Source organism: Colossoma macropomum, unplaced genomic scaffold (genome assembly GCF_904425465.1).
Source record: "Colossoma macropomum unplaced genomic scaffold, Colossoma_macropomum, whole genome shotgun sequence".
NCBI classification, from domain to species: Eukaryota; Metazoa; Chordata; class Actinopteri; order Characiformes; family Serrasalmidae; genus Colossoma; species Colossoma macropomum.
Genome location: NW_023494804.1, coordinates 29,459,037 through 29,477,005, shown reverse-complemented (window position 1 = coordinate 29,477,005; position 17,969 = coordinate 29,459,037).

Below are 17,969 nucleotides of genomic sequence, written 5' to 3'. Positions count from 1 at the left end.
CATTCAGTGGTTCTGATGAGACACTGCAACCAGTCCATCTACGCTACACTACACTGTGCTTCATGTACAACCAGTTTATCTCTGAAAACCAGTTTACCAGATACAACTGACGGAGTAAACGTAACTGTAGGTTGATGTTAAGTAGGAACAAGTTTGTAGGAGTGCAGACAGAGTGACTTCAGTCATGATTCAGTTCTAAGTGGCTTGAACAGCTGTTGCTCACAGCTGTAGTGTGCTTGAATCTTTAGTTTTCAGTGCTGTATATTAAGCATAAATTATTTGTAAAATTATTGTCTTATTATTCAAAAGCACTTTGACATCCTATTGCAGCACCTTTACTGTTATAATAACTAAATGATACAGAACTATTACAGTAGCTAAACAGTACATTTTTACAATAACTACAGGATACAAACGGACTGATTCATAACCTTTCAATGCATTATAAGCTCTTTTTCTTATATAACGAACTTATTTTATGTACAAATATTGTTTCATAATTTTGAGTTCTGTAGTGCAGCTACAAACTGATCAGATATTGTAGATAGATATTGTTTAATTAAATGTGTATCAAATAAAATGCTCTCATTTATATGTAGTTGGTGTTTACATCCATATGCATTCACACTGCACCCTATACAATTTTCATACATATTACTGAGTATGTAGTACAGTATGTGCTTTTATTTCTGAATATTTGTAGATGTGGTAAAATGATTCTTTGAATCACCAGTATGTTTTTCGATTTCCAATATTTTAACCTGATCGTGACTTTGATAAATGTTAACTTTCCATAAAATGGGACTCCATAGATTCTTTTCAATGTACCGCAGCTGGTGGCTGCTGGAAAACTAGCCTTGTTTCATATTGTGTTTGTTGGGTTTCAATGGAAATACTGGTAATCAAATTACTTATCGTGAAAAATGTGGGAAAACATGTTCCGATGTTCCTCACTTACCAGCTATTCATCTGAAAGGCTCATCAGGAAGAAAACCAATTTTAAAGTTCATTTGAATATTAGCCACAAACATCAGAAGCATCTGGCTTTAACATTTCCTCATTGCAGTGAACAAAAGAGTCGCTTTCCTTGCTTAAACAAGTGGAACAGACTTTTTAATAAGTCATCTTTAAGGTCAGACAGACCAAGTACCTTTTTTAAGGTTTCATATCTGACATTTTTTCTTTTATATATTTCTCTGAGGTCCCTTCAAGACATTTGTGTAGGTTTATGTAGTGAAAACGGTTCTAATTCATTTACGCATGACTAACCTCCTCTGTTCATCCCTCACAATTATACCGGCTGCTCCGACTGTGCCCTTATGGTAGCTTCAAAATAAAAGCTTTTTACTGAAACAGTACAGAAAATGATGTGATGAAGCTGTGTCCTGAAACTGCTGTAATGTTGGAAATAGAAGCTCCTCTGTAACTTAAAGGAGGGACCAGATTCACTGAGTAATAATAATAATAATAATAATAATGATAATATAATAATAATAATAATAGTAGTAGTAGTAGTAAACAGTAAATCATCAAATTTCCTTCGAATATGATGTTTCATCATTTTGCTTTATGCATGAAACAGAGACAAGAAACCACAAAACATAATTTTATAAGGCCACTAAAGATGTTTTTCTAAACTTTGTTTTTCAGGAATTCCACACTTTTTATTTATTTTTACTGATTATGCATTTAATAAGGTCCTTATTTATGCTTTTTAGTTAATTATTACATAATGTTGTGATTATTATATTCTTGTTACATTTGTCTTTGTATTTTGTTTATTTTTTGTACTATTTTTATTAGATTTAATCCCCATTAAAGCACTTTGAGCTGCATTACATACATTATACATTATACTGTACAATTCAGATTTTTTATTATTATTTGAATACATTAAGAGCAAAAATAATAAAATATAAATATTTATTTCTTTATGCCTTTTTATTTTTTTAATGATAATAATTGCAGTTATTAATTATTATTGATCCTCATTTTGTCTAAATAAATACATTTATTTAAAAGTTAATTATAATAATAATTAAAATAAATAATTGACAATGTCTGTAGCATAACAAAGACAACAAAAATGAAAATAATGACATCATTGTTATTGTTCCTATTGTTTTTTATTATGCTTACCTTTTTTTCCATTCTGCACTGTATTTTACAGAAAGTTGATGATGGAATGAGTTATAATTAAATTCATTAAGTGATCAAAGTGTACCGTGGTAATGATTGGCCTGTGGTGTTTTTGTTTTGTTGTGTTCTGTTTAACACATTCACAGTACAGTTATTTTAACTGCCTGCGCAGTTTCTTTCATTCCTGCCGTTCACTGCAGAGAAGCAGGTCAGAAGGTGCCACGATGGACCTCACCTGGTCCTCATTGAAAACAGCAAGATGGTGAGATGGCAGCGTACAGTGTACAGTTTCAGTCATATGTAAACGTTTTTTATGACATGAGAATCATGAAAAAGCGCTTAGCTAGACTGTATGATGCGGGGAGTGAATGGTGCATTTTGAAACTTCAAAAATGTTTACACACTACATCAAAGTCTTATTTTAAAAAAGTGAGGAACATTTGCCTTCTCAACATACGGGCCCTTCAAAATGCAGAAGCATTATAGTCTTACCACGAATCGGAAATAAAGACTGTATTACATCAGAGTAAATCATTCGTTTTTAGATTGTTTAACCTTTTCAGCTCCTTGAGACCACCGGTGGTTCCAAAACGCACTTCGTCTTTTTCTTCATAACTTTCATATTTCATAAGCTTCATTCTAAAGGTGGGGGTCGTATGAGGCTGTAACTGTCTTCTTTCCAGTCTAATAGATGGGTGATGTAATTTTAAACCCTTATAATAAAAGAAGCTGAACTCAGTTTTTTTCTACTGAAAATCAACCCGTTTTTCCTCAAATCTGAGCTATAAACTATAAACAGATGGCGTCTCTTCAGTGATCTGCTCTGTAAACATTATTTTTATAAAATAATACAAAGAGCGTCTCAGATTTTTGGCTTTCAGCAGTAAATTGTAAGCATATAGAAATATGTATATCATAAAACACATGTTCTGTTAATTTGAGGGGAGCTTTTACAAAAAATAAATCAATCAAATAAAAATGTACATTTATTTCATGCAGTTACTGAATAATTCGCCTTATGATTTGGACATGGAAATTCAGATGGACAAAACAAAATATACCCTGGAGAATAAGAGGTTAAAACTCGACTCAATACCTTTTCAAATAGATCTGTTTTTTTTTTAGACACCATAGAAGTCACAGGAATTAGGAGGCTTAAATAAAATGAATAAAATTCAATGATTGTATTTACAAAAAGAACCCAAATGGTAAACTTTCCTGCGCGCTCTCTCCATTACAGAGGAGGGCTGAACATTCTGTCACTATGTGGGATCTGCTCCATTAATTTGAGTTAAAAATATTTAGAGTATTATACAGTGCCATAAACATTAACAGTTTTTTCCAAGTATACGCTCACATGCACAGTCACAGGCATATGCAAATCTGATCAGTGATAATCAGCGTACAGCACCACCAGGTAACACGCATCCACTACATTCATTTCCCATACACTGTTAGAAATGAAGGTTCTGTTCAGGTACATTTTTCCTTCATTCAAGGTACAAACAGTGTAAATGTTCCCTCAAAGCTCCAACAGTGGTTTTAAGGTCTGATTGTGAACCTTAAATAAGTTTTTCCAGGTGAAAAGTTCGTATTTGTACCTTTTCATAACCGAATGTTTTAAACAGAACAGTAAAATAAAAGCCTGGAGACGAGACGGGGTGTGTGGAGTCAGTACAGCTTAGAACATATCATTTCAGTGGATTATGGTTCAGTTATGTTCCCTGACTAAAGGTACTGAGATGGAGCCTTGAGGGTTCCACCCCAGTGACAGGAGGGGCACTGACCCAGAGACGGTTTAGTACCCTTTTGTCTGCGAGCGTATAAAGCTAAAAGTAGTGTTGGGATATTCTTTAAATACAATTCATCTCTTTTTTTATTTATTGTTCTTCAAGCTAGAGTTAATAACTGTTCATACCTATCAGAAAAGCTATAACAACCAAAAGAATTTTCAGGTTTGCTAAGTGAGGCAAGTAAAAGTACTCAAACAACAGTGGGACAAACATTAGTGTCTGTTTTCTTTATGTAGGTCAGTATTAATTATTTTATTTAGTTTAGTTTTTTGTTGCATATTTGGTATATTGGATACAAGACATACACCAGGCAAGTGCAGTGTTGGTTATACCCAGAGCACAGACACAGGAGTGAGTCATGGTTTACCGTATCAAAAGCAGCACTAAGTATAGTGTTAGACATGAGTACAGTGTCTGTGAATGAGCAGTTTTAGGTCCATGTAAACATCAGCCCAAATATGCCCCATACAATACCGGCTCAAACAGTCCAAAGTTCTGAGCAAAAAACATGAACACAAAACATGCAGGCTGATGCCATGGAAGTTAATCACAAGGTTTTTTATAACGGAGTTCACAAACATGCAATGAAACTAAACAATCTTTTACAGTTTTTAATATGCCAGGAAGAAGATTTTATATTTAATGCAAAATATAACTTGCAGCCAGTGCAAGGCTAAAAGAATAGGAGTGACATGGTCAACGTTCTAGTGACCACTCTGTCTGCAGCATTCTGGACCACTTGGAGCTTGTTTACAAACGACATTCCAGCGGTGCAGCCCCAAAGTCATAAAGGCACAGACCAGCTTCTCCACGTCTTTTAAGGAAAGCATTTAGTAAAAACTGCTTTAAATGTATGTTCTAACTGAAGCTTGAGGGGAGGAGCATGGCTGAAACCCCTCCTTCTTTCAATCTAACGCCCTATAAATTCACATCCTCACCTTCCGTTCCCGTGACAACGTGTTCGCAATCTCCACCGCCACCCCATCTCCTCCCCATTCCTCAGTCCTACATCAGGCCTACTGCAGCTATGAGGGGGTCCGGCCTTCTAGCTACAGGCAGAAGCTGCCCAGAACTCCAGCCCAAGTTCTCAGAGTTCTCCCCCTCTCTCAATCAATTCTCCCTCATACTACCACCACCATGTTGAAGGCACGGTCTGAACTCACAAATAACTATGTATCTCTGGAGGACCCCAGTTCTTACTGCTCCTCATTCCAGGTTGAACCCAACATGCAAAGAGAATCTGTTCTCAGCTTATCTACCTGGATAAATCTGCTGTTGTGGAGCTTCTAGTAGTCCGAGCCCTCTGGAGCTGTGAGCAAAGCTGACTCCATCACTCTTGCAACTGCACTGTCCTTTCACATCTTGCTACTTACAAACACCCGGATTAGCCTAGTAAACACCCAAACACAGGAGTCTTCTGGGGATTTTGGTTTTTAGGTCTGCCTTCCAGCATGTTGCGTTTGAAGTAAAAACAGTCTGACAGTAGACGGCTGGCTTCAATCTGAGGGTCCATATCTAGTGAATAATGTGGGAATTACAGCCCTTACATAGTTTTCTTGTTTTATAGGATGTAAAGTAACTGGCCCATTGTGTGTTCAGCTGGTTCTTGTTGTACGGTTATGTTTGTGCAAAAGAGAGCTGGGAAAAGGTCTGGAGTTAATAGTAGATGTGCTATTTGCATCCGTGTTCCCACAATTTGGCTAAAATTGTGACAGTAAGGCTGAAAAGGTCAGAAATAGTCAAAGACTTAATATGTTTATCTTGGCAAGAGTGCTCTGGTTATCTTAGCAATAGCAAAAGACCTGATTGACCATGGAAGACCACAGTAGTGGATGACTACAGAATCTCTTTGATTAAAAAAAAAAAAGAAAATGTACTATTGTATAATTGTACCACAGTCTTTGGAGACGTCAAAGTCCACCATAAAAAGGAGGACTCACTACAAAATGCAAACCACTGGCAAATCTCACAAACAGAGGCATCAGCTTACAGGACAACATTCCCTAAAGCTGCACAAAGGACCCTGTAGTTTCCAACAAATGAGAGGAAAGTTAATAAGTACTACAGTGTTGTCAGGAGGAAGTCGTGGACAAAAAGGAACTGTTCATGAGCCAAAGTGTGTCTTTTGATGTGAGAGAAACATGGTGGAGATAGTATAGTAGTTTGGACACGTATAGCAGCCAGTGGTACCGGCTGACTGGTCTTCAGTGATGATGTGAGTGCAGGTCCAATGCATACAAAAGCATCAGCTCAGCTTCAATCAAATTCCTCCAATCTGTGTAATAATTATGTTTACCTCAGAGCAATGACCAACATGCAGCCATCGTACTTCTAAAGCAACTACGCTCAAAAATGGAATAGCAATTTTTCAGTGAAATATAGTGACCTGTCAGGATTACTTTGTGTTTGTTTGGTCCAGAGGTGCCAAGATCCTGTAAAATTAGAAATAAGAAATACTCTGTGTTGATTTTCATGTATATATACATTTACACATAGCTGTTATTTGTAATTGTAGTGGTGATTTTCAGTAATTATAGACAGATAGATAGATAGACAGACAGACAGACAGACAGATAGATAGATAGGTAGATAGGTAGATAGATAAACAGACAGACAGACAGACAGACAGATATATAGATTTATAGATAGATAGATAGACAGACAGACAGACAGATAGACAGACAGACAGACAGACAGATAGGTAGATAGATAGACAGACAGATATATAGATATATAGACAGACAGATAGATAGATAGACAGATAGACAGACAGACAGACAGACAGATAGATAGATAGATAGATAGATAGACAGACAGATAGTTAGATAGATAGATAGAAAGATAGATAGATAGACAGACAGACAGACAGACAGACAGATAGACAGACAGACAGACAGACAGATAGACAGATAGACAGACAGACAGACAGATAGACAGATAGACAGACAGACACACAGACATGAGGTCTAAAAGCACAGTGAGTACAGACATAACTAAGAGTTGCAGCAGTATTACAGTGTACAGTGCACAGTGAGAGTCATTACAGTAGCAGTTATGATACACTGCACAGTGTGTGTTAACAGGAGAGGAGATACAGTGATGTGACTCAGCTCAGTTCAGACAGCAGGAGCTCAGTACTGTGTCTGCAGTAAGGAGCAGCTGTAATGAAGCACGCCTCACCTGGTGATGATTATACAGGATTATTCCATGCTGTTGTGTTGACACAACTGCTCCAGTGTTGTACTAATTACTCCTCTCTCAGAAAGTAACAGGATTACATTACTTACTACTTCCTGGAGGAAGTCATTCCAATGACTCATTACTTTACTTCTACATTATTCTAGACTAAGCCATTATATGACACCATCTCACTTTATTCTAGACCAGGCTATTTCGCTATTACATCACTGCTGTCAGAACAAAACCTCATATCTATTTATTTTGTTGTTTTTCCGTTTTTGACATAATTTAAAAATGCCTTTTGCTCTTTACATTATATGTAAATTTCACAATGAATGGACCAAAATAAATGGCCCAAAAAAGTCTGAAAAAAAGTCTGGTTCTATTGACTAACATTAAGAGTAAAGTAGATTTTTCTCCTTCTCCTGTAAAGTTACCATTTTGGAGATACGAGGTTTTGTTCTGACAACAGCGACATGACATTGTCTTTCATTATTCTATACCAACCTATTTCACTATTATATGAGAGTACACTGAGATAATTTTACATAATCAAAGTCTAGAAATAATTTTATATTTTTTCAAGAATCTCAATATGAGAAATATTAGATATATTGATTAGATGTAAAACAATTTCACTTGCCAAGGTAGTATTTTTTGGAATGTAAACATTTGTGCAACATGGGAGCTCAAGCCTGTCTTTTGCCTGGAGCCCCAGAATCACTAAATACACCGCTGGTTTGGACAAAACCCATGTCCTTCTTTAGCTCCTGGCGCCGTCTGTTTGCATATTGAGCATCTCTTTCCTCCTCATTTCATTTACACTCTTACACTTACTGTCTGTTTCCTTGTACTATTGTCTGCATCTCTCTTCCGTACTTTGGCTAACTAGCTGGCCTCATGGGCTTTAAAACAGAGTCACAGGCCCTGCTGCTGAGCACATTACTAGCACCTGGACACTTTAAGTTAATTAGTTAAGTTTTAATTAATCAATTAGGCTTTAAGTGACCCTTTATAATCCCACAACAGGGAAATTCACCTCCGCATTTAACCCATCTGTGCAGTGAAACACCACATACACACTAGTGAACACACACACTAGGGGGCAGTGAGCACACCTGCCTGGAGTGGTGGGCAGCCCCATCTACAGCGCACGGGGAGCAGTTGGGGGTTAGGTGTCTTGCTCAAGGGCACTTCAGTCACATACTGTCGGCTCAGGGGATCGAACCAGCGCAAGGCTGGTTCCCCAACCTCCAGCCCACGACTGCCCACATAGACATATTAATGACTGTGTGCAGAAAATATAAATATATATGAATATGAACAATTTAAATATTTGTGTTTACTCAAATCCCTTTTCCACACATTACTCTAATGTATCTTAGAAGCTGTGCGGAACCTCTTGACGTAATATTGAGTTTTACAGGGTCAAAATAGGCAATGTTCCCTAGAGACCCCACAAAGCAGGAACTGAAAGTGGAGGTATGGGGGGGCAGAGCAGATACTCAGCGTCTGGTGATGTTTATAGGTTGCAGACCTCCAGGAAGTCATAATTCTCAAAGTATGCGCAAGCAAGTACTAATCATGACTTGCTATGTTAATTACATATTGTCCTCTTAAACGTGGGAAGTGTTGACTTGTGAAGTTATTGGGAATAAACTAGACAGAGTCGTGCACTTTTGAGGAGAAGGTTAGATTTATTTCAAGACGTCTTCAGACAGAGATGTTCACAGGTCGCCGTTTGGTTCCTTCTCCCAAAGGAAAGCAGGAGCAAACACCAACTGTACAGTGTTATCACCCTCAACTGGCCCAAACAAACCCCAGGTATTAAAGTAACGTACCCATGATAGAGAGGCATAGAAAGTATAGAACATTCTTAAGATGACCTAAAAGGATCTGGCCCTTAGAGACAGATACACACCACAATCCCCCCCCGTGATCCTGTACGAAAGAAAATGATTAAAAGACATATCATATTGTTTAAATGCTGATTAATGAAACAAATCTACTATACGAACATTCTAGGCTGAGCTTAAACATACGAAGTCCTGTTCAAACAAAAAAATCTCCATTTTTGTCAATTTTTATTTTTATACATCAGCTGAACACACAGGAGCATCTGCCTTTTATTTTGTGTTCATGATGAACGGACCAATAAAATCCCTCAACTCACATTTAAAAAGTAAGAACATTTGTGTGTTTTCTTGTAAAGTTACTGTTTTGGAGATGCATGTTTTTCTTTGGAGAGTAGCAGGACGTGTCATCCGAGCTGACCTGCACTTTACCTGACTTTCAGTCTGGTGGAGTGCGAAACCAAAAATCAGCATCATGTCCAGAGTCTTGTTATCTGTTTATATGTTCTCTTGATAAATGCTGCGTGAGAAATCTAAAACCATTTTCGCGTCAGTTTATGATTTGCCTGCCTGAAATGTGTTACATTTATTGAGAAAGCTGTAATTCAGGTCCTCTCACGCTTTACACATACAGTCTCGTATTCATTTCCATCCCAGATACAGTATTTACAAATTCTTTGCATATTTCATTTCCTGTTGTCCCGCAGAACAGGAACAGTCCTGTCCCCCCAAAACAGTGCTTTCTGTACACATGTGATGTGTTTGACGTGTTGAGCTGAGCTCAGTGAGGTGATGGAGCGGCGGTTAGCAGTGAGCTTTCATACAGACAGTGTGCGCTGGGAAAGGATGGTGCACATAAATCTCGCTGGACGGAACAACAGCCAATGGAAGCTTGTGGATCATGTACTGCTGTCTGTCCTGGTTCTGTTCCTGCTGCCTCTCAAAGGTGAGACCAGATACACCTTGATTACAGAAGGGTCCTTATCAGCACAGGGTGCCACTGGGGTCTCATATATAAAAATATTTCTTTGAAAGTTCATTATGTTTATTAGACTGTAGACCAATCAAGAAACATTTGAGTAAAACCACAGCACTTTTTGTTATTTTGTAACTGGCAAACAGGGAATTTGAATAAACCACAGGATACATCACTCAGTCAAATGAAATACACATAAATCATGTTGTTTGGATTATGGAGATACAGCTGAAGTTTTCAGAGAGATGTTGCGTCTTTCCTCAAGATAATTTTAGTTAGTGTTAAAATCTTTTTCGGTTTTGAACTCTGGGTGTTTCCTATACCACTTGCACATTCTTCTTATAAACAAAATCTAAAAGGGCAGCATAAATATGAACATCTAAACTGTGAATTCCATGTTCATGATGGTAAGAAAATATGGAAGGTTGTGAATTAATCACTTCTTACACTTAACTTGAAGATGAAGTCAAAGCCTTTAACATCTAATCAAAGAAAATTTTACAAAAAGTGTAAAATGCATCAAAACCCCTGAACATTCCAGGTTTATTTCATACTAAGGCTTGTTATTCAATAACTACAGGGACTACAGCTATTCTGAGGTTATAGAAGTGTGTAATAAAACTTTGGGCCCATGGCTCATTAAGGGGTTAGAGTAAATTTAATTGATCATATTCATAGAGGTTTACCCAGTCAGAACAATACATCAATAGAAATGTAGATAATGCTGAAATCCACAGTTTTGCAAAATATTTTCCTGGAACTTGAACAATTATCCTCAATAACGAAGCAATAGAACATGAGAGGGAATGTTATCGCGTATCATCACAGCTGTGATGTTATTGGCGATAACACACTCCTCGAGTGTTCTATTGCTTTAATACAACAGTTAAATAAATACAGTAATAAATTAATAAACTGGGCCGTGAACGCGGCGTTTAATATGTTTTAATGTTCGCAGTTCCTTCACCAAATTATAGTTCCTTAACGAGCAGCTTGTTGCTACGTCAGAGTAACGAGCTCCGCCCACTCGCTGCACAGCCGGCAGTTCGTTCTCCAGCTCCTCACACTAAATTCCCAAACTGTCATCACCACTGAGCAGCTTTTCAGTCGGCAGCTGTGACAGAAGAACAGCTAAACAACCTGGAATCAGCCAGAAATGAACCCAACACCATTCGCCAAACGTGTAGTCTGATCTTCAGAGTCTGACCAAATCAGACTGAGCCATAAAACTGCCGCAATATCAAGTTTAGCTCAGTTTTGTCATTTTTTGCCAGATCAATATTAATGTTCTCAGCGGAGTGATAGTGTTTGTGAAAAAAACGTGATGTTATGGTGAAATAACAGCACAGTTAGAACGCTTCTCAACTCAACTGTTGTATAATTGCCAATAATATTGTAGAATAAGACGCCAGCAACATTACGCTTACAATATCTTAGCATCACCAAATCATCCTGATCGGTCCAGTCCCTTCGAACCTGTCATCACCTTTGTCCATTTTCGCCAGATCAGTATTAATGTTGTTTTGTTCCAGCCAGTCTGTAAAGCATCTTACAGCCCATTTAGTTTGGCGAATGGTGTTGGGGAATTTAGTGTCTCATCTTCAGAGTCTGACCAAATCGGCCGTCGGTCAAATGTGATCTTAAAAGTGTCCATTTTTTGTTTGTGGCAAAGTAAGAAGTAAAAACGTTCAAATGTCTTGAGCGTCTCTATAGCGACCCTTTTTACGTGGTCTGTAGGGCAACTTCACACCCCCCTCCAAAAAAACGGAGATAATATGCCAGCTCATATTCAGATCGTTTTGGAGTTATAAATTCAAAGTTAACGGTAGCTACGAGGCTGAACTTTGCTTCCTATTCACCAACTTCTTGTTCGAATTTTCCCGTTCCACCTTAAATGCCCCAGCAGTTATTATAACTCCTGCTGCACCATTTGGTAACTTTCTTTGAAGGGTGTCTACATAACACATTCATATCACCTTACATAAACACTTCATAACACGTTCATGAATGCTTAAATCAACATTCATAAACTGTACATGTTTTACATGATATTAATATGGACTACTATGTCATTTTACCGAAAGATGTTTTTCAAAATAAAAGTCCTCATTTTATTTATTATTTTCAGTGGAACTCCTCGTTTCTGGACTGTCAGCATAAAATGACCTGACTTTATCCCTTTGGACAGAAAGTGTTTTGACACTTTTTGCCTAGACTTTCAACTTTTTTTTTTTCCTCAAGCATTTGTATTTTGCAATATGCTATTATTATTATCTATTATTCATATGTAAAATGTACTGTTCATTCAACACTCTATACATTATTGTGGCAAATGTTACTTAAACTAAGTTTAACTCTCTTGGGGTAAATGCTAACACTGTTATCCCAATTACTTTGGAGGTTTTATTTTTAGTGATGTTCTTCCTCACTTACGGTTTTGGAGAAGGCACAAGTATAACTGTGCATTAGTTATCCTATGTAACTGAGGTTAAATGTGACAAGCACTGTTATCACAAGGAATGATTCCTTTTTTGGCATTACGTCAAAGTACAATCGAGTGGTGCCTCTTTGACTTTCTTCACTCAGGGTGCTGATAATTTTGTAAAAAACGTCCTTTATAAATTTGCCTTGCTTTGCCTTCACCATAAAAGTGATGGAAGTCACGTTATCCTCACTAAAGTGCATGTTACATGAATGGATGGATCTTGAATGGAATGGATAAGTATTATGGACCTGTCCCACCACCACACAAAGTTTGAGACTTTAAGATGATTGACTGTTCATAGCATATTTATGAGTAATTCACTGTCCATATAGTAAAGTGACATGCAAGACAACATTCATAAGTGATTCATAGCATTTTAAGAAGCTGTTAATATACCATATAGTAAAGTGACATGCAAAGCAACATTCATAAGTGATTCATAACATTTTTAAGAGATGTTTACAGACCATGTGTATAAATAGTGATAGTGATTTACAATTAAATTTCTACAATTATGTTCCCTACCTTTGCAGCAAGACCCAATGACTGTGAAAAGGAGTCAATAAACACCACAAGTAGGAAGGTCCTTTTTTTATTGGCAAGACCAACAGGCACTTAAACATGCTGCTCAAAATCAAATCAGGAAACTACAAACTCTTCTGAACATGGAACTGCAAAATACAGATGTGTTCAATAAAATCTTCAACTCTTTTCTAAAACGAAAAATAAAACGCACCACCTCATGTGGCCATTACTTAAGGGTATTGCCTTCACTTTGCTCCTTTTCTTCTTAGACTGAAATTATTTTAAATTCTCTGAAAAACAAAACAAAAATATGAAGAAAATAAACAAAACGGCACAAGTCACTGCAAGAGTCTGAAGATATCATGATACTGGCTCTGCTGCTGGCTGTCTGTCCTCTTCTGGCTATACAAAGATCAAACAGGAGCAGTCAGATGTGTGGAACTCTACACGCACAGGATGAGCCTATTTATACTGGAAGCGCATGAACGTTGTGTTAGTGGGCTAGATAGACTGTCATAGCAGAGGTATGATATATAACTAGCAGTATAGCAGTTAAATTAGCTACTTTGCTTATGATCAGTAACTGTAGCTAAGAAACTTTGCTAACTAGCTAGCAGGCTAACGCTACCTTACATTAGCTATTAAAATGCATCAGGCTAATGTTAACGTCACCTAATTAGCTAAGTTACATGATTCAGTTGAACCCCAAAGATTAATAGACCTTATGCGGCTCTTGATAACAACATCCTTTTTTTCGAACTTAAATAACTGATACTGATTTAACTTAGCGCACTGTTTTCTGGCCGTGCCAGTCGAGCTGAAGTAGTTAGTGGCCTAAATGAGCATCACTTATGACGCACAGCAGTGCGATGCGGAGTGATACGTTAAACAAGCTAGTCCCAAATGCAAGGTCCACTCTCGCTAACGTTTGGCTAGTGACGTGGTTTACACCAGGGGTCGGCGAAGTGTCAACAAAAATCATTTTACTATCCTGGCTGTAATGTGTCTCAGTATGTGCTAATGTGGTAGTATGGGTTAAAAGTATAGAAACGAAAGACTTACTTTGCTCTGCTTTAACCTTTAGCTCAGCTATAGCCGCGTGTCTCGCATCTCCACCACGAAACTTTGCCGAAAAGTGAAATAATCTTGTAAAAAAGGAAAGTAATTCTTGGAAAATGTCTCTCAAATTTCGTTTTTTACGAGGCTGAAGTCGCTTCTCGTTCGTCAGCTTCTTGTTCGAATTTACCCGTTCCACCTTAAATGGCGCCTGAGGTGCCAGAATGTAACTGCTGCAGCATTTAAGGTGGAACGGGTAAATTCGAAAAACAAGCTGGCGAACGAGAAGCTGATTTCAGCCTCGCGACTTTTCAGTATTTGATAGTTTCTCGTTACAGATTAAATATATCGGGAAACCAACTGGAGTGATAATGAATTCATATAAGTCCATTCGTATCCAAATTACCGATGTTTGTCTTAATTTTTCCCTTCGCTTTTTTGTTAGCTAACTAACTAGCTAGCTGGGCAAGACTGTTGACTGTCCTGCTGTGACCAGAAGCCTGCAGGCCTGCAAGGTTAAAGGGTAAATTAGCAGATATAGGCTATATTAACTCCAGCGTTTAAAGACAGTGTTCATAGTTGAAACTGTGTTGAACGATCAGCAGAGCTTTATTTTACTGTAAAGGCGGATTATTTTATTTTTGCCTATTTTGCAGTTCCATGTTCAGAAGAGTTTGTGGTTTCCTGATTTGATTTTGAGCAGCATGTTTAAGTGCCTGTTGGTCTTGCCAATAAAAAAAGGACCTTCCTACTTGTGGTGTTTATTGACTCCTTTTCACAGTCATTGGATCTTGCTGCAAAGGAAGGGAACATAATTGTAGATATTTAATTGTAAATCACTATCACTATTTATACACATGGTCTGTAAACATCTCTTAAAAATGTTATGAATCACTTATGAATGCTGCTTTGCATGTCACTTTACTATATGGTATATTAACAGCTTCTTAAAATGCTATGAATCACTTATGAATGTTGTCTTGCATGTCACTTTACTATATGGACAGTGAATTACTCATAAATATGCTATGAACAGTCAATCATCTTAAAGTCTCAAACTCTGTGTGGTGGTGGGACAGGTCCATAATACTTATCCATTCCATTCAAGATCCATCCATTCATGTAACATGCACTTTAGTGAGGATAACGTGACTTCCATCACTTTTATGGTGAAGGCAAAGCAAGGCAAATTTATAAAGACATTTCTTACAAATCATCAGCACCCTGAGTGAGGAAAGTCAAAGAGGCACCACTCGATTGTACTTTGACGTAATGCCAAAAAAGGAATCATTCCTTGTGATAACAGTGCTTGTCACATTTAACCTCAGTTACATAGGATAACTAATGCACAGTTATACTTGTGCCTTCTCCAAAACCGTAAGTGAGGAAGAACATCACTAAAAATAAAACCTCCAAAGTAATTGGGATAACAGTGTTAGCATTTACCCCAAGAAAGTTAAACTTAGTTTAAGTAACATTTGCCACAATAATGTATAGAGTGTTGAATGAACAGTACATTTTACATATGAATAATAGATAATAATAATAGCATATTGCAAAATACAAATGCTTGAGAAAAAAAAAAGTTGAACGTCTAGGCAAAAAGTGTCAAAACACTTTCTGTCTAAAGGGATAAAGTCAGGTCATTTTATGCTGACAGTCCAGAAACGAGGAGTTCCACTGAAAATAATAAATAAAAATCAGGACTTTTATTTTGAAAAACATCTTTCGGTAAAATGACATAGTAGTCCATATTAATATCATGTAAAACATGTACAGTTTATGAATGTTGATTTAAGCATTCATGAACATGTTATGAAGTGTTTATGTAAGGTGATATGAATGTGTCATGTAGACACCCTTCAAAGAAAGTGTTACCCACCATTTAAGGTGGAACGAGTAAATTTGAACAAAAAGCCAGTGAATAAAGCAAACTTCAGCCTCATAACTACTGTTAACTGACTTCAGCTTCATGTTGATAATATAGTTGAAATGCAAACTCGATTAGATAAACATAAATCTAAAGTCTAGGCACCTCTGTGTGGCGCAAGCTGTTAGTAGGGATCACATGAATGTGGCCTTGTATGAACCTGAAGAGCGAGATTCTGAACAATAACCTGAACCTGAAAATCACTGCCCTGTAGCTGCTATTCAGTGGTATGGTTCACCTTAAATGGTGCAGCAGTACAGTCCACTGGGGTCCATGCCCACAAAGCAGAACGGTGAAAGGGGACAGAGGAAAAAGAAAATGCAAACCACTCCTTTTAAAGAGTAACTCCACCCTAAGACCTTTTCTTTTTATTTACAGCTGAAATACACTGCTCTGTAAGAATAAAATATACCAGGCTTGCTTAAAATGTGAACACATCTTTCCAAACTGTAAAAAATATCATTTTTATCATGGTCAACTAACGTTACCGTCCCCTGATGACACAATACTCGTGCCGCACTCATGAAAGCAGAGGAGCCCAGAGCGAGGAGATCATAGATTTATATACCGAGATGCCGCGTTGTCTGTTGTTCTCTATCTGAGGCGATACGTCTGCACGTCCGCCATGTTGGAGAGGTCAAGATCCGCTTGTGAACAGATTCTCTTGTACTGAGAGACGAAGAGTCTCAGGATTAAATCAGCCTCAACTTCCTTACTACTCAACCGATTTTCACCAAATCTGTTTAGTTATAATCCTCAGACACAGATTAATCCAGGCTGCTCGGATCTGCTCTCGGTAGCTTTTATTACTTTTATAACTGATCGTGATAATTAGCCGTCCGGACCAGCAGGAAAGTATTCCGTCTGCACCTGACGATAAAAACCGAGTTTAGCGCGAGAAACATAATAAGAAGAGGATGGTAGTGTTCTTCTATATGTTCTTCTTTTTATATTGTATCACCCTTATTATTGTAACTGTCCGGTGTTGTGTGACTGATACTGGCTGCTAATTATCTATCTATCTATCTATCTATCTATCTATCTATCTATCTATCTATCTATCTATCTATCTATCTATCTATCTATCTAATTAAAGACTTTACAGTGGCCTGCATTAGCACTGATGTATAATCCTAACGTCTGTTAAAATATTCACCCTAGATACATAGAAAAATATAAATAAATTAAATGAATGCAAACAATGAATGAAATGAAAATAAGGCAGCCGATGCCCGTTTTAAATGAATGCAACCAACTAGAGATCACTTCTCATCACAAAAACTCATGATGACAAAATGAACAGCCAGAGTGTGGAAATTCAATCTTGGTTTCTCTTTCTGTTTACAGAGGTTACAAATCAAACAGTCACATCCACATCAGCAGTGGACACTGCAATGACCACGACCTCACTGACCACAACTGACTGTAATGCAACAACAGGTGGGTTAATGCAACTAAAGGGGCCTGAGTCCAAGTCAAGACCAAAACCCAAAAAATCAAGTCCTCTTCAAGACCAAGGCTTAATTAGTCTTCATTTTTAGTACTAAACTCAACATGTCTGTGACAGAATGCTTTAAATTGCTTGATTTAACAGGACGAATGGCTCATAATTTAGGCTTCTTGTTGAGGTATAATGAAATTAAAACATTATTCATCATTCATTTATGCATCTTCGTAACCCACTTAATCCAGCTAGGGTCCGGCTCAGTGTAGAGGAGTAACAGCTCTACTTTGAGCTCCTCCTGGTTGACTGAGCTCCTCACTCTGTCAAACAGAGTGTAACCCGTTACCCTGCGAAGAAAGCTAATTTCCGGCGTTTGTGTCCACAATTTCATTCCTTTGGTCGTTACCCAAGGCTCATGACCATAGGTGAGGGTAGGGATATAGATCAACCAATGAACAGAGAGCTTTGTCTTATGGCTCAGCTCCCCCTTCACCACTACCGTCCAGCACAGTGACCACATTACTGCTGCTGCCTGTCCCAGCCTGTGGCCGATCTCACAATCCCTCTTCCCACCACTCAGGAACAAGA